Source organism: Drosophila suzukii, assembly GCF_043229965.1.
Source record: "Drosophila suzukii chromosome 2 unlocalized genomic scaffold, CBGP_Dsuzu_IsoJpt1.0 scf_2c, whole genome shotgun sequence".
NCBI classification, from domain to species: Eukaryota; Metazoa; Arthropoda; class Insecta; order Diptera; family Drosophilidae; genus Drosophila; species Drosophila suzukii.
Window position 1 is genome coordinate 33,419,506 of NW_027255896.1, and position 17,203 is coordinate 33,436,708.

The window sequence follows — 17,203 nt, forward strand, 5'->3', positions numbered from 1 at the left end:
CTCCTCACATCCCCCTCCTACTTCGGGGGGCGTTGAGAAATGTGGGTGGCCGTGGCTTGCGTGTTGTCATGCGCCACAGGTGGGACGGGTTGTCCGACGCCATGTCTGTAGGGGAGAACAAAAGGGTATTAGTGTTTCGTTTTAACGATTACTAACTGGGTTTTAATTGTTTAGTTAGTAATCATGGGGAAAATGGTTCGCTGCAGTGGCACTGGGAGCGTTGAGTTCCCACTAGGGGAAGTGGGACGTTGGGAAGGCGCACCCTCCAGCAAGTGGCCCCACTGACTCAAACATTGGCTCCTGTCGCAGTGTTCTTGGTTGGCTCTCGCCTCGGCCAGATCGAGTGTTACTCGCCGGCTTGTTTGTGGCAAGTTCGTTGCTATTGTGCCGTCTTCGTACGGGCTTCTGGCGCTGCTGCTGCGCTACTATCATCGTGTATGCTTCCGCCGTCTGCGGGCATCCTTGGATGTTTCTCTGCTGTGTACATGTCTTCGTGTATGCTTCTCCGTTGCTTCCGCCTTGATGCGGGTATTCCTTGGTTTCTCTGCTGCTTCCGCCTTAATGCGGGTATTCTTTGGTTTCTATGCTGCTTTTGCTGTTGCTCTGCTACGGGTTTTTAGCGTCAATCGATCGCTAAACTTGCTCCGCCATCTGAATGTCCTCGTTGTCGTCCAGTCGTCTGGGTACCAGATTCTGGGTTTCTGGCTCGTTGACTGCCTCCTTTAAATCTCTAAGGGATGCCGTTCTGCGTTGCCTGCTCTGGGTATGTTGCAAGCGCACTATGGTGGGAGAAAAGAACTTAATTACTTTGTACGGGCCCTCGTACTTGGGTGCTAGCTTAGCGGCAAAGTTATCCGCTGCCCTGGACAAATGATGCTGTTTTACGAAGACCAGCGATCCTATGGTCGGTCTCCACGCACGTCGCCTGAGATCGTAATGCTTCCGCTGCTCCAACGAAGCTCTCTGAGTGTTCTCCTGTACTACCTTGAAAATGTCCCGTAGCAATTCCGCTTTCGCTTCGGGTGAACATGGCGCTTGGCTTGGTCCTGGAGTCACTTCATCATGCAAGGCTCCTGGGAGTCGTGGCTCTCTGCCTTGGACGATGAACGCTGGACTGAATCCGGTTGAGTCTGAGATGCTGCTATTAATTGCCAGATTCAGTTCGGGCAGAAGTTCGTCCCACGTCGTCTGCTTGTCCTCGATATACTGGGCGACCATCGTTTTAATGGTGCGATTGGCCCTTTCTGTCGGGTTCTGCTGCGGAGTATAAGGTGCTGTATGTTGGATCTCCATTCCCGCCTGCTTGCAGAAGGCTTTGAATGAACGACTCGTAAACTGTGTCCCATTATCGCAGACAAATGTTCGGGGAATACCAAAGTGATTCAAAATCCTCTCCCGAAAGGATTTTTCGAGATGCGCCGAAGTAGCTTTTCTCAAGGGGACCAACTCAACCCATTTCGAAAAGGCGTCGAAGAATACGAGCAGCATCGTATTCCCACTCTTGGATCGCGGAAGGGGCCCAATAAAATCGGCGCAGACAGTATCGAACGGCTCGTTAATCTGTCTGGTGAACATTTTACCCGCCGGTTTGGTTTGGCTGACTTTGAACCGTTGGCAAGTGTCACACTTGCGGACATACCTGGCAATATCGCGGAAAAGACCTGGCCAGTAATATCTCTGGGCGATCCGGGTGGTTGTCTTCCTGATTCCGAGATGTCCTGCCGTGGGCTGGTCATGGCATTCCGACAGTACTCGCTGTCGGTGTTTTTTGGCTACGCACAGTTTCCAGGGCACGGAGTCTTCGTCGTCAGGTCGGGATCCGATATGCCGATAGAGCTGTTGGTTCTCGTACGCGTAGTCCGGGTAATCTTCAGGCCTGTCCTGAACAAGTTTCAGCATCCGCTGGTACCATGTGCATCCCGGCTTATCCTCCTGGATCATCTGAAGTACTTCCAAAGGCTGTCGAGAAAGTGCATCTGCAACAATGTTCTGGCTCCCGCGTCGATAGGTGACGTCAAACTGGTACTGCTGCAGTTCCAACGCCCAGCGCGCTATGCGGCCGGTGGGATTATCAATCGAGTTGAGCCACTTCAAGGCGAGGTGGTCCGTTATCACCTCAAATCGATAGCCTTCCAAGTAGCATCTGAGTTTCCTGATGGCCCATATGATAGCCAGACACTCCTTTTCCGTGGCGGAGTAGTTTTCCTCGGTGGCGATGAGGCGTCTGCTGGCGAATGCGATGACTCGTTCTTCTCCCTGGATTTTCTGCGTTAAAACTGCCCCTAGGCCGATGTCGCTGGCGTCTGTTTGCAACACGAACTTATCGTTGAAGTCGGGGAAGGCGAGAACCGGCGCATCCGTGAGTTTTCTTTTGAGTTCCTCGAACGCATCTTGCTGCTCCTGCTCCCATTGCCATTTCTTTCCTTTCTTGAGTAGCAAAGACATGGGCTGCACTACGCTGGCAAAGTTGGGTACAAATCTCCTGTACCATGACGCGATCCCTAGACATCTCCTCAACTCCTTGCATGTGGTGGGCGGACTCAGTCGCCGTACTGCCGAAATCTTGTCGGGATCCGTGTGAATTCCCTCCTCACTGATGACGTGTTTCAAGTACACCAGGCTGCGCTTAAAGAAACTGCATTTCTTCGCGTTGAGACGAAGGTTCGCCTTTCGTAGCCGTCGAAATACTTCTTGTAGATGCTGCACATGCTCCTCCAGAGTGCGGCCGATGATGATGATGTCATCCAAATACGCAAACGCGTTGGGCTCCATGTCCGGTCCTATGACGCTGTCGAGCGCCCGCTGGAATGTGGCTGGTGCTGAGTGGAGGCCAAACGGCATCACTTTCCAGTGATACAAGCCCCTCCCGGGGACTGTAAATGCTGTGCACTCGCGGCTGGACTCGGCTACAGAGATTTGCCAATATCCGCTCTTCAAATCGAGCGTCGATATGTACTTGGCATGGCGCAGACGTTCCAAGATGTGTGTTATCCTTGGCAGCGGGTATGCATCTGGAATAGAATGGGCATTTAGTTGTCGAAAATCTACACATAGTCGCATCTCTCCAGATTTCTTGCCCACGAGTACAATAGGGGCGCTGTGGGGGCTCCGTGAAGGCTCTATACAGTCGTTGCGTAGCAGTTCGTCGATCTGCTCATCGATAATCCTCTGCATCGCGGGATTCTTAGGAAAATACCTCTGTTTGATGGGCTTATCATCTCGCATCGTGATCGTATGCTCAGCGATATTTGATTCTCCCGTCAATCCTTCGAATTTGGCCAATTCCTCCTGTAGGAATTTGTTTACCCAGGGTTCTAATTCTTCTTGCTCGGCGTTTGCGGTGATTGCGGCTAGTGCTCCTCCAGTGTCAGGCGTGTATCCTGGTCTGACTGGGAAAGGCGCTCGCCCTTCCTCTACTGGTTCCGCTGAAACAGTAGCATGATTCCGTCGAAATGGATTATTTCGCACGGCGTTGTCGTCTCGAGACCCTAAAATACTGCTGGTCGGGGTGGTTTGCACCTCGCTATCTTGATCGTTGTTTGCTGGAGTGAACGCATTTGTCAAGAGAGGAGGCATAGCTAAGTCGTTAGTGGGGCTGCTTATTAGGAGAGGGTTCAGCTGCAGCGAAGCGCGGCCGCATTGGAGAGTGGCAGACACGCCACAGAGGAAGTCCATGCCCAATAGCACGTCTTCCATGATCGAAGGGAAAACTAGCAGTGGAAATGTGACCCAACGTTGGTCCAACCGGACTTTGGCTACCAGAGACTTGGTTATCTCCTTGCGTGAGCCTTTCGCCAGGCTGACATGAGTGTGTACCGACCGTACGTTATGTGGCGTCCCTACACGTTGAACAACTCGTTCGCTCACGAAGCTTCTGCTAGCTCCGGTGTCTATGGTAGCGTTAAACTCCTGACCCTCGATTTGCACCTGCGCGATAATTCTGCTCGACTGAATTTGTAAGATTTCTCCTAATTCCGGGGATTCCTGTAGGCAGTCTCCGTCCGCTCCCCGAGGGGGCGAAGACTCCTCTCGTTTCCCGGCTGGGTACGACGGCAACACTCGAGAGTGCGTACTCCTCTGCGACCACAATCCCAACAAAAGAGGACTCTGGGATTGCGACATGTAGCTGAACGGTGACCCTCCTGGGCACAATTCCTGCAAGCAAGACTGAAATTCGGCACCATTGACCTGTTCCCTACTCGAGGAACTGATTGTAAAACTGTGGCTGGGGTGGGTGGTCGTCTGGCCGGTCGTGTGAAATTCTGTTGACCTATTGGTGATGCTCCTGCATACGCTGGGATCTCGTACTCGTTCCTTCTAGGCGCTGGTTGTGGTTCGGCCAACATTCTGGCATGGCTTCCTGTGCTCCGATCGCGGGTGACCTCTTAGTTTACCGCTAAAGTGGTAAGTTGCTCCAAAGTGGTGAAGTCGTGCCTCCTTGCGTACATCTGATACTCCGGTTGGAGATTTTCATAGATCCGGTCCAACTCCTGCTCCGCATTATACCCCGCTCTGTGCATCATGAGTCTGATGTTGACTAGGTATTGTTTGAAAGTCTTTCCCCGTCGCTGATCTCTGGTGCGGATCTCATCCTCGAGTCGCTGAAAGTACCTGGGTGGCAGAAAGAAGTCAAGAAACGCCTTCTTGAAGTTCGTCCAAGATTTTCCTAGCAGCTGGCTTGTCCGAAACCAGTGCTCAGCTGTATCCGTCAAAAGACCAGGGATGGCCTGCGTCATCTTCTCCACGTCAACTTCGTATGCGGTGGCTCGTTCCCCGAGGTGTTGGATGAAGGTTATGGGGTCCGTGGTCCCGTCAAAAGTGATTCCCCAATTCTTCAGCTTTTCCGCTAGCGTGGCTGCGGACATCTCTGATTTCCTGGGAAAAATATCCCGCTTGACCGGATGGATCTCCGTGTCTCCGACTACATCAGCGGCACCTCTGCCTTCCAGTGCTGGCACCTGAAGCTGTGTTGGACCCGGTGGGTGTGGGTTCGGAGTCGGTGAACGCTGCTTCCTATCCGTTAGGGCGGCTGTAATTTCCACCTCGCATTCCTGTAGCCGCTCGGCTATCTCCAGCACGTGGTCGTCCCGATTATTAAAAGCAGCCAGCCGGCTCCTCATTTCCTCAACTGTTCCGGTTGCTTCCAAGGAAAACTCCTTCAGAATCGCCTCCAATTCCCGCTTTCGGAGATACGAAATCCAACGCGCCCCCATATTGCTGTGAAATAATAGTTAACTGGCAAACAACAGGAAAAGTTTCGATAGGACGAGAGAAATTCTTGGACGAGGGTCAAACGATGTTCGAACTGGTTAAATCTTCATTGAAAATTTTATTTTATTTGTCACCAAGAATTCACTGCACGTGGGAACGATGGTGACCACAATCCGATGTCAAACGACGATTTAGTTCCTAAATTTCCTCGACGGTGATTGAATTTTGTTCGACGACGATGTAGTTTTAAATTTTTCCACGACGATGTTCTTGAGAGCTGCCGATGCACGTGTTGACTCGGCGATGGTTATCTGAGAAGCCCCCAACGATGTGATCCCGTTGCCTGTACTTGATCGACTCCTGCTCGTGTGAGAGGGACGACGATGAGAGTGAAAACAAAAAACAAAATGGCTGCGCTGTGGGGAGTATACGTTAGCTTTTCCCTACCTCGTGCTTTCGAAACTCTCGTGACCTGAGTTGGCTAGCCTAGAGGGCTCTCACTCTCTCTCTCTTTCCGATTATCTGCCTGTATGTGTTTCGTCCTCACTTGATTTGCTGGCCACGTGAGCTTGGAACAAAGAATCTCTGATTTTAGGTTATGTACTTTGCTCTGCCTAGAAATACATGTATGTGTGTCTGCGTGCGTTAGAAATTTCTCGCTGTGTGTGGGTATACTTTTGTATAGGTTCTCCCGAATGCCATGTGCTCTGCTTAAATTCTAAGTTTTTTTTTTTTTTTTTTTTTTTTTTCCTGAGGTTATGTTTGATGCGTTGGTATATTTTTAAATATATATATATTTCCCTGTTTCCTGCCCTAGATATTTTTGTGTCCCTCGATATATGACTCTCCTTACGTTCCGACTTAAAAATTTCGCTTCTAAGTGACTGAACCGAAAATTTTCAAACTCTCTGTACACAGATGGGTCTTTAGGCCATATTTAGGTCGTCCAAAATTTCGTAAACCCCACGTCCCTGTTCGGGCGCCATTCTGTAAGGAAGTCTCGTAGGCTGGGATATACTCAGTTCCGCCAGGGTCTCTTTACCGAAAATATTTGTAAAGATATGGGACAAAAAGGTCTAAGACGAAAATCGGTTGGCTGGCGTGAGATGTAGAGTGCCAGCCACCGGGGTACGGAGTGAGAGAAACAGTTTATTCGGTGTCTGTAGCAGAGTGAAAAGCGTCAGCGGTAACGCGCATTTGGGCCTGGCTCATAGCATTCGCTACGAGAAGGCCGAGAGAGAGGGGATCGATTATGAGGACAACTTTTCCCTAGGGCAGAATTTATGGCCTAAGATCTAGGCAATATTCATATTTATGCGTGGCCAGCTTGATTGGATTTTTTTATTATCTGAGAAATATTTTTATTTAATTAATGAGCAACAGGTTTCCAAAAGTTGGGTCCACCCCTTTCTCTCGGTGTAGTCAGCTCGGAAATCAAATCAGAAATCAAAGTAGTCAAAGGGAAAAAAGAACAACATGGCAGCGGCAAATTTTGTGTTCAGATATGTAAGAAAATATTCTTTATTTAAATTCTTGGTTCATGTTTTTTTTATTGCGAGAGGGTTTTGTTTTGTTGTTAGCTGCTATTGTTGTTGTCGCTGGCTGCTGAGGTTGCTGGCGCTGGCGATGTTGTAACTGCTGGCTGGCGATGTTGTTGGCGCTGGCGGCCGATGTTGTGGTCGCTGTCGATGTTGTAGATGCTAGCTGGCGTTGTTGTTGGCGCTGGCGACCGATGTTGTTGTCGCTGGCTGCCGATGTTGGGGGCGCTATTTGTTGTAGATGCTAGCTGGCGTTGTTGTTGGCGCTAGCGGCCGATGTTGTTGTCGCTGGCTGCCGATGTTGGGGGCGCTATTTGTGAGGGGTCAAACGACTCCTCACAGACTGTGGGAATAAATCGGACAACCTAGTAGTTTCTTCTACTATAATTGAAAATTCGGACAAGTTACTTGAATGTCGAAGCAAGTTTCTTTGTTCCCATACCAACGCGATTCCGTCCGAAATTGGGATATACTGAGCATGCGAATAATCCGTTACTCTAGCGTTAACTACAGTTAACGTTATCAATAAAATTCCCGCGATCCTGTAAGAAGGCGAAATGTTAATCTACTGTGTATAAAATGGAGTAACTATGCTAAGGTGTAAGTATATATGAAAATAAAGTAAAAAAGGTAAAAAAGGATGAGGGGTATTTTTATCTAAGGTTGTCCTTGTGGACCACCCTCCCTCTAATAAGGACAGACGTTCCCTTGTCTGCTTGTACACGCTCTTCTGTGTACAGTGCGGTTAGTTTATTTCCTAACCTTTTGTTATTTTTGAGGTATACTTTTTCTCCTACCTCAAAAATTCTGTTTTGCCTAGTAGGGTTGATCCTGTCTAGATTGGCCTGTTGTGCCTTTTCAATATTACCTACTATTGCCAATTTTTGTTCGGCATTAGCTGAGTGCAAGGCCTGCTTAGGTGACAGTCTTGTCACTGAATGTATTGTCTTGTTATATTCTACCGTGGCTCTTATAATAAGCTCAACGGTGTCGTCAACCTTTTGGTCGATTTTCATGCACCTAGCTATCTCAGTTAGGGTACTGTGGAATCGCTCCACTTGCCCGTTTGAGCTGCTGTGTAGAGGGGGTGCATTAACAATGTCAATGTCATATTGATTTTTCAATAATGAGGTTATAGTCTCAGAGTTGAAAGACGCCTCATTATCACAATATATTGTTTTAATGTTTGGGAAAAAATTTATTAGTTGTAATATGGGGCTGCGCACATCGACTATGGCCCTGGAAAGTAATGGCTGTACTACAGCGAACTTTGAAAATTTATCTATGCAGGTTAAAAAAAATCTCTTATCCGTAGAGTATATGTCAATATGCAGCATTTCGCCAGCATATGAGGGGGTTGGTGTGATACCTAACTCTTGCTTCTTGGGGTGTCTGTTGTACTTCCCCTTGGTGCATGTCTTGCAGTTTACAACCACTTCGTTGGCGATTTTGGACATATTTGGAAAGTAGTAATCCTGAAGGACTTGTTCAACATTTTCCTGGGCTGCCCTGTGAGCTCGGTTGTGTTCGCAGATAATTATTTCTTTTTGTTCATTTGCATCCGTGATGTCATTCACGAATTCTTTGCAATGCCAGAACTTGGTTGCTGGGAATTCGGTCACCAAGGAATGTTGGATGCATGCTAGTGTGGAGTGGTCGCAGTAAATGGCGTTAACAACGTCTACGTTTACTACCTCTTTGACCAATCCGAACAGCGAGTCCCTGTTATTGAATTGGATTATGTGTCGGTTTTTGGTCCCGAAAACTATGAAGTGTCGCCGTAAAGGTTGCTCTGCTTCCTCCAGGATTATTTGATTCCTGTAGCAGTTCAGGGGTTTATCGGTAGATTCGACCGTGTAGGTTAAGGAAAGTTCACTGTGAATAGTGGCTACGTCAGATTGGGGTTCGTTTTGTATAGCGTTTATGTTTTGAAGTGACAAAGCATCGGCCACAAAATTTTCTTTTCCGGGTTTGTAGAACATTTTGGCGTTATGTTCTTCGATGAATGCTTTCCATCGTTTAATTTTAGCATTCGTATTTCGCTCGGATACAGAGAAAGTAAGAGGTTGATGGTCCGTAAAAATCCTGATCTCTTTTGTGCCATATAGGTAGTTTTGTAGCTTTCCTATAGCCCAAACAATTGCCAATAATTCTCTTTCGTTGGTTGCGTAATTGAGTTCACAGTCTTTCAACGTACGAGATATCATTGTGATTGGCCTGCCTTTTTGGGAAAGTACCGCACCGATACCGCTTGCTGAGGCATCGGTGGTCAAATCGAAAGGGAGTTTGAAATCTGGATACGTCAGAAGATGTGATCTGATGACAAAATGTCTCGCAGGCGCTCGAACGCTCTGCGTTGGGACTCATCAAATTCGATAGCCACCTTTTTCGACATGTGTTTATTAACCGTGCCATTCTCTCCCTTAAGTATGGAGGTAAGTGGTCTGGCTATGGTAGCGAAGTCCCTGACAAAACTTCTGTAGTAACTAGCCAACCCTAGAAAAGACCTGAGGCTGAACAAATTTTTTGGTTCAGTGTACTCCTGAATGGTTTTTACCTTTTCCGGGTCTGTTTTGGCTCCGTTTGAAGTAACAATAAAACCTAAAAATTCAACACTTTCTTTGAAAAATTTTGTTTTCTCTGGTGCCACTCTCATGTTGGCTTCGCACAGGCATTTAAGGACTGTGTCAATGTGTATAACGTGGTCGGCAGCGTTTTCGGAGAAAATTATCACGTCGTCTACGTAGACGTAACAAATCTTCCCAATCTGCTCACGTAGTACGTCATCGATCGCCCTTTGAAAGATGCTTCCCGCATTTTTCAGTCCAAAGGGTAGACGACAAAATTCATACTTTCCTCCGTTTATGGAGAAAGCAGTTTTTTCGCGGTCTTTTTCAGCCAGATAAATCTGGTGGTACCCCGAATTTAGGTCGAGGGTACTAAAAAATTTTGCCTTTCCTAGATTCGCTAGAATCATAGGAATACTTGGCATAGGGTAACGGTCGGCGATAGTTCGTTCATTCAGTTTCCTGAAATCGATCACCAGCCGTTTTTTCTTGTTGCCATCTGCATCAAGTCCCTTTTTGTCAACAACCCATGTTGGGCTGTTAAATGGCGACGTAGAAGGTCGGATAATGCCATCCTTTAGCAGCTGTTTGATTTCTGTGTTAACGAAATCTGCTGCTCCCATGGGGTAGGGATATAGCTTGGAATATACGGGTTCGTTAGTCTCCGTACGAATTGTGGCAATGATCGAGGTGTTAAAAGGTAGCGCCTCGTTAGAGTGAGAAAACGCTTGTTTCCTCTTAAGGATCATTTTTTTAAATGCAGCTTTCACTGAATTTGGGACTATTAAGTCATCGATATTTGTGAAGTTCACGTTATCGCATTCGTGGTATTTGAGCTGTTCAGATATGTTTCCATACCTGATTACGCTGTTTTGTAAATCTAATGCCGCTCCGGCCTGCGTTAGCAAGTCGAAACCTACTATGGCATCAAAAGTGTTGATCGTATCGAGTAAAAAAAATTGAGCCTTTAGGCCGAATATGTGCATGAAGCATTTTTCTTTTATATTACTGGAGCCATGAATGGAACTCACAGTGAATGAGGAGTCGACAGGCATTATGTTCTTCAGCTCCTTTAGGGGCCTTACATAACTCTTTGCCGCTCCAGTGTCTATGAGGATTTTTATAGTTTTCCCCGCCAGCCCTCGCTCAATGAAGGGCAAGCGAGACCTTCCTCTAAAAAATTGACAAGGTCGTTACCGTCAAATGAGACACTGTCATCATCAATTGCACTTAATGCGGCTGTGGCCGCGTTTTCATAATCTTGAGTTTCTTCCGCGTTTGCAGTTTGCTCAACGTGGTTAACCCGCTGGCGCCTTTGGCCAGTCATTCTCTCCGAAGAGTTTGGTCTTTTTGGGGCCTGCAAATTTTGGTATTGAGTGTTGTTTCCCTGTCTAAAACTCGTAGGATTTCGGAATTTAGAATATGATGGATCAATATAAATAGGTTCCTGGGATTGATTTTGTTTACCCTGATCTACCCAGTTGTCCTGTTTACGCCATGAATCGTTGTTCTGATACTTGTTTGGCTTTTTGAAAAAATGGGGATTTTTTTCTGGTCCGTGGTCGGCACTAGAATTTTTCCCTTGTTTCTCGGGAGCTTTGTGCTGGCCCTTGTGATAATCTGTATTCTGACTTCTTTGCTCAGCTACTTTGGCATATGTGGCCGCGAACATACTTCGTTCGATACTGGCCTCTGCCTCTCTAGCTAATGCCAGTGCTGCTGGCAGGTCTTTTGGCTGTGCTGGAAATACAACAGACCTTAGTGATTTTTTTAGACCGGAAATGAATACGTGTAGGGCGTCAGCCCTAACCTCTGTATTGAGTAATGAAGCCCTTTCGTTGTCATGTGTCATGACAATTTTGTTTGTAACGAGGGTCAATTTTCTTTCGACCTCATCGTAATACTGCATGAGTGTTTGGTCGCCCTGGCGGACCGACTCAAGTCCCTGCCGTAATAGGCGCAAAGATGTTTTATCTGCGTAGGAGCAGTCTAATCTAGCTAGTATGGCTTTAAAATTAAGCACTGTATTATAAGAAACTAGCAGCCCGCGCGCAGGTCCCTTAATTTTGTTTCTAATAATAGTAACGGCTTGGTAATGCGCGGAACTGCCCTCGTAAGACTCGAATAATTCATAGGCATCGGTGGCGGATTGCCTCCATGCCACGTACTCATCTTGTACGCCAGTAAAATCTGGAATTGACTTCACTATATGTAATCGTATATCGCACTGTGGTGCTCCCGGTACTACCTTTACCCTCTGGTAAGATTCTACCTCTGGCGCTTCTATACGCTAGCTCTGAAGCTGTTGATTAACGGCATTGATCTGACACGCGAATTCGGCTCTGAGCCTCTGTTCTTGGCTAGCTAATGCGGCCTGAATTACCGCCTCTATTTGTGCCGCGTTCATGGTTTCTGCGTTATTTTCTTGTTGTGCCCGTGCTGGTTGATAACTACGGATTAATTCTTCTTCACTGTCACTGTCAAGTCTTTTTTTAGTTTCCCTATATGGGCCTGGAAAACTCATAAGGCCACTAATTAGTTGACACTAAACACAAGTTATTGGAAGGCCGAATGTTTTAATTCGACATAATGAATTTTGTTTATTAAAATTTTATAGGGACGGCTGATATTAATTCACTTTATATAGATAAAGTGATATATAGATAAAGTCACCTTTACAATTGCTTTATTTAAACTGTAAAATTTTTTTATTTTCTGTAAATAATTTATAGGGATTCTTATTTATTTTTTCCCTGTATGTATTTGAAGTTTGACTGTATTAATTTTGATCAGCCCACTTACATATTTTTGTGTCGTGAATTCGTGTTAAAGTTGGGTGCCAATTATGTTTTAATTCTGAAGCCACGATCTATCCCTCGCCGCTGTCCGTGAGGGTGAGGGGTTGCGATCCAATTGCCACCGTGGCTGGTCCGGGGGAAGGGGTGATGATACAGTTGCCGCAGTGGCTGGCTGCTATTATGGATGAGCTGGGCGGTTGCCACTGGCTCTCTTCTTATGAAGATTACGTCGGGAGTAACTAACTAACTTGCTAACGGCCCTTAAGGCTCGATAACCAATTTCAATTAATAAAGTAAATGTTGACGGCCAATGCCGGAGTTTTATATTCAAGCCAATGCTCTTTAATGAATGTCCAAGTAAAACTGAAAACATATTTGACTTTACGTAAGCTATGCGCGGCCGGCAAGCCGACCGTTCGTGCAGCAAAGTGCTGACACTAGCAAAATCAACATAACTCACCATACAGTGCACCAATAAGAACCAGGCACGGCCCCTAAAGATGTTTATGCTGATTTTGCAACTAAACACTAGGGTGATCCAAAAATCACCCAAGATCTGTATCGACTTATAATTACTCCTTAACAGTGTTAACATATATATTCTTGATCAGCATGACTAGACGAGTCGATCTAGCCATGTCCGTCTGTCCGTCCGTTTCTACGCAAACTAGTCTCTCAGTTTAAAAGCTATCGGGCTGACACTTTCCCAAAACTCTTATTTCTTTTGCAAGTAGTATATAAGTCGGAACTAGCCGGATCGGACAACTATATCTTATAGCTCCCATAGGAATAATCGGAGAAAATAACTAAAAAAAAGGCTAAAAAAATTATATCTTAGGTGTTTTTTAACATATAACGTCCTTCGCTTGGAAATAACATTTTTTCATTAGTTCTGAATTTGGAATTTAATTTTATCAAAATCGGGCGACAATATCATATAGCTGCCATAGGAACGATCGGAAAATTGGTGGAAAAATAATATAAAACAAATCACAGCGTCGGTGTTTTTGACATATTATCTTATACTATTCGGAATAACATTTGTGTATTTTTAAGAATATCGAATTAAAAAAAAACAGATATCTGTCAAAGAAACGGTCAGAGAAATAATGAAATAATTGTTATTATACCCTTGGATTTAGTATAGGACCGTCCGTTCTACGCAAACTAGTCTCTCAGTTCTAAAGCCATCGGGCTGAAAATTTCACAAAAGTCTTATTTCTTTTGCAGGTAGTATTTAAGTGGGAACCATCCGGATCGGACAACTGTATCTTATAGCTCACATAGGAATAATCGCAAACTAGTCTTTCAGTTTTGAAGGTATCGGAAATAGCATTTTTTAATTAGTTCTGAATTTCGAATTTAATTTTATCAAAATCGGACGATTACATCATATAGCTGCCACAGGAACGATCGGAAAATTGGTGGAAAATATATGAAGCAAATCATAGATTCGGTGTTTTTTGACATATTATCTTATACTATTGGGAATAACATTTTGTGTATTTTTAAGAATCTCGAATAAAATTTAATAAAAACTGGACGACTCTAACATGAAGCTGTCTAAGAAACGGTCAGAGAAATAATGAAATAATTATTATACCCTTGTAGAGGGTATAATGATTTCAGTCAGAAGCTTGCAACGCAGTGAAAGAGACGTTTCCAACCCTATGAAGTGTATATATTCTTGATCAGCATCACCAGACGAGTTGCTCTAGCCATGCCCGTCTGTCCGTCTGTCCATCCGTTTCTACGCAAACTTGTCTCTCAGCTTTAAAGCAATCGGGCTGAATTTTTCCCAAAAAGTCTTATTTCTTTTGCAGATAGTATATAAGTCGGAACCAGCCGGATCGGACAACTATGTCTTATAGCTCCCATAGGCATAATCAGTCAGAAGCTTGCAACGCAGTGAAAGAGACGTTTCCAACCGTATGAAGTGTATATATTCTTGATCAGCATCACCAGACGAGTTGCTCTAGCCATGCCCGTCTGTCCGTCTGTCCATCCGTTTCTACGCAAACTTGTCTCTCAGTTTTAAAGCAAGCGGGCTGAATTTTTCCCAAAAAGTCTTATTTCTTTTGCAGAAACTGAAAACATTTTTGACTTTACGTAAGCTATGCGCGGCCGGCAAGCCGACCGCTCGTGCAGCAAAGTGCTGACACTAGCAAAATCAACATAACTCACCATACAATGCACCAATAAGAACCAGGCACGGCCCCTAAAGATGTTTATGCTGATTTTGCAACTAAACACTAGGGTGATCCAAAAATCACCCAAGATCTGTATCGACTTATAATTACTCCTTAACAGTGTTAACATATATATTCTTGATCAGCATGACTAGACGAGTCGATCTAGCCATGTCCGTCTGTCCGTCCGTTTCTACGCAAACTAGTCTCTCAGTTTAAAAGCTATCGGGCTGACACTTTCCCAAAACTCTTATTTCTTTTGCAAGTAGTATATAAGTCGGAACTAGCCGGATCGGACAACTATATCTTATAGCTCCCATAGGAATAATCGGAGAAAATAACTAAAAAAAAAGGCTAAAAAAAGTATATCTTAGGTGTTTTTTAACATATAACGTCCTTCGCTTGGAAATAACATTTTTTCATTAGTTCTGAATTTGGAATTTAATTTTATCAAAATCGGGCGACAATATCATATAGCTGCCATAGGAACGATCGGAAAATTGGTGGAAAAATAATATAAAACAAATCACAGCTTCGGTGTTTTTGACATATTATCTTATACTATTCGGAATAACATTTGTGTATTTTTAAGAATATCGAATAAAAAAAAAATCGGACGACTCTAACAGATATCTGTCAAAGAAACGGTCAGAGAAATAATGAAATAATTGTTATTATACCCTTGGATTTAGTATAGGACCGTCCGTTCTACGCAAACTAGTCTCTCAGTTCTAAAGCCATCGGGCTGAAAATTTCACAAAAGTCTTATTTCTTTTGCAGGTAGTATTTAAGTGGAAACCAGCCGGATCGGACAACTGTATCTTATAGCTCACATAGGAATAATCGCAAACTAGTCTTTCAGTTTTGAAGGTATCGGAAATAGCATTTTTTAATTAGTTCTGAATTTCGAATTTAATTTTATCAAAATCGGACGATTACATCATGAAGCTGTCTAAGAAACGGTCAGAGAAATAATGAAATAATTATTATACCCTTGTAGAGGGTATAATGATTTCAGTCAGAAGCTTGCAACGCAGTGAAAGAGACGTTTCCAACCCTATGAAGTGTATATATTCTTGATCAGCATCACCAGACGGGTTGCTCTAGCCATGCCCGTCTGTCCGTCTGTCCATCCGTTTCTACGCAAACTTGTCTCTCAGTTTTAAAGCAATCGGGCTGAATTTTTCCCAAAAAGTCTTATTTCTTTTGCAGATAGTATATAAGTCGGAACCAGCCGGATCGGACAACTATGTCTTATAGCTCCCATAGGCATAATCAGTCAGAAGCTTGCAACGCAGTGAAAGAGACGTTTCCAACCCTATGAAGTGTATATATTCTTGATCAGCATCACCAGACGGGTTGCTCTAGCCATGCCCGTCTGTCCGTCTGTCCATCCGTTTCTACGCAAACTTGTCTCTCAGTTTTAAAGCAATCGGGCTGAATATTTCCCAAAAAGTCTTATTTCTTTTGCAGATAGTATATAAGTCGGAACCAGCCGGATCGGACAACTATGTTTTATAGCTCCCATAGGCATAATCAGTCAGAAGCTTGCAACGCAGTGAAAGAGACGTTTCCAACCCTATGAAGTGTATATATTCTTGATCAGCATCACCAGACGAGTTGCTCTAGCCATGCCCGTCTTTCCGTCTGTCCATCCGTTTCTACGCAAACTTGTCTCTCAGTTTTAAAGCAACCGGGCTAAAAAAAAAACTTAAAAAATATATTTTTGGTGTTTTTTAACATATAACCGCCTACGCTTGTAAATAAAATTTTTTAATTTGTTTTGAATTTCGAATTAAATTTTATTAAAATCGGACGACTATACTATATAGCTGCCATAGGAACGATCGAATATGAAAGAAATCATAGCATCGGTATTTTTTGACTTTGGGAATAACATTTTGAGTATTTTTATGAATTTTGTAATAAAGTTAATAAAAATCGGACGACTCTAACAGATATCTGTCAAAGAATCGATCAGAGAAATAATTAAATAATTAATATACTCTTGCATTTAGTGAAGGACCGTCCGTTTCTACGCAAACTAGTCTCTCAGTTTTAAAGCTATCGGGAGGAAACTTTCACAAAAGTCTTCTTTCTTTTGCAGGTAGTATATCAGTCGGAACAAGCTCGATTGGACAACTATATCTTATAGCTCCCATAGAAATAAACGGAAAAAAAAACTAAAAATAATTATATCTTTGATGTTTTTATACCCTTGCAGAGGGTATAATGATTTCAGTCAGAAGTTTGCAACGCAGTGAAGGAGACGTTTCCGACCCCATAAAGTATATATTCTTGATCAGGATCAGTAGCCGAGTTGTTCTAGCCATGTCTTTCTGTCCGTCTGTCCGTCCGTACGGAATAACGCTGAGAACTATAAGAGCTATGCTATTGAGATTTGGCATGCAGATTCCTGAGCTTCTTACGCAGCGCAAGTTTGTTTCAGCAATGTGCCACGCCCACTCGAACGCACATAAGCCGCCCAAAACTGTGGCTCCTACATTTTTGATGCTAGAATAAAATTTTTAGCTGAAATGTATTGTTCTCATCAATACCAATTGATTGACCCAAAAATAAATTTGCCACGCCCACTTTAACACCCACAAAGCACCCACAAACTTCAAAAAATTGTAGGTATAAATGTTTATATCTCGGAAACTATTAAAGATAGAGAATAGGATCTCAGATTTAGATTCCGTAGCCTTGTACGCCGCGCAAGTTTGTTACGCGAATATGCCACGCCCACTCTAACGCCCACAAACAGCCCAAACCTGTGAAGCCCACAATTTTCATGATAGATACAAAATTTTAACTGAAATGTATTGGTCTCGTCAAAACCTATCGATTGATCCACGAAAAAAAAAATTGCCACGCCCACTCTAACGCCCATAACGCTT

The 17,203-nt window shown here is 44.3% G+C and overlaps 1 long non-coding RNA gene across 1 annotated transcript; it reads right to left on the bottom strand.

The window, feature by feature from the left end:
- Positions 1-6,690: 6,690 nt before the first annotated feature.
- LOC139354228 (uncharacterized) lies at positions 6,691-12,739 on the bottom strand. Its single transcript, XR_011605376.1, has 3 exons — positions 12,119-12,739; positions 7,158-7,291; positions 6,691-7,092 (listed from the first exon to the last, which is right to left on the bottom strand). It is a non-coding gene; the product is annotated as an uncharacterized lncRNA (long non-coding RNA).
- Between the last annotated feature and the right edge of the window lie 4,464 nt (positions 12,740-17,203).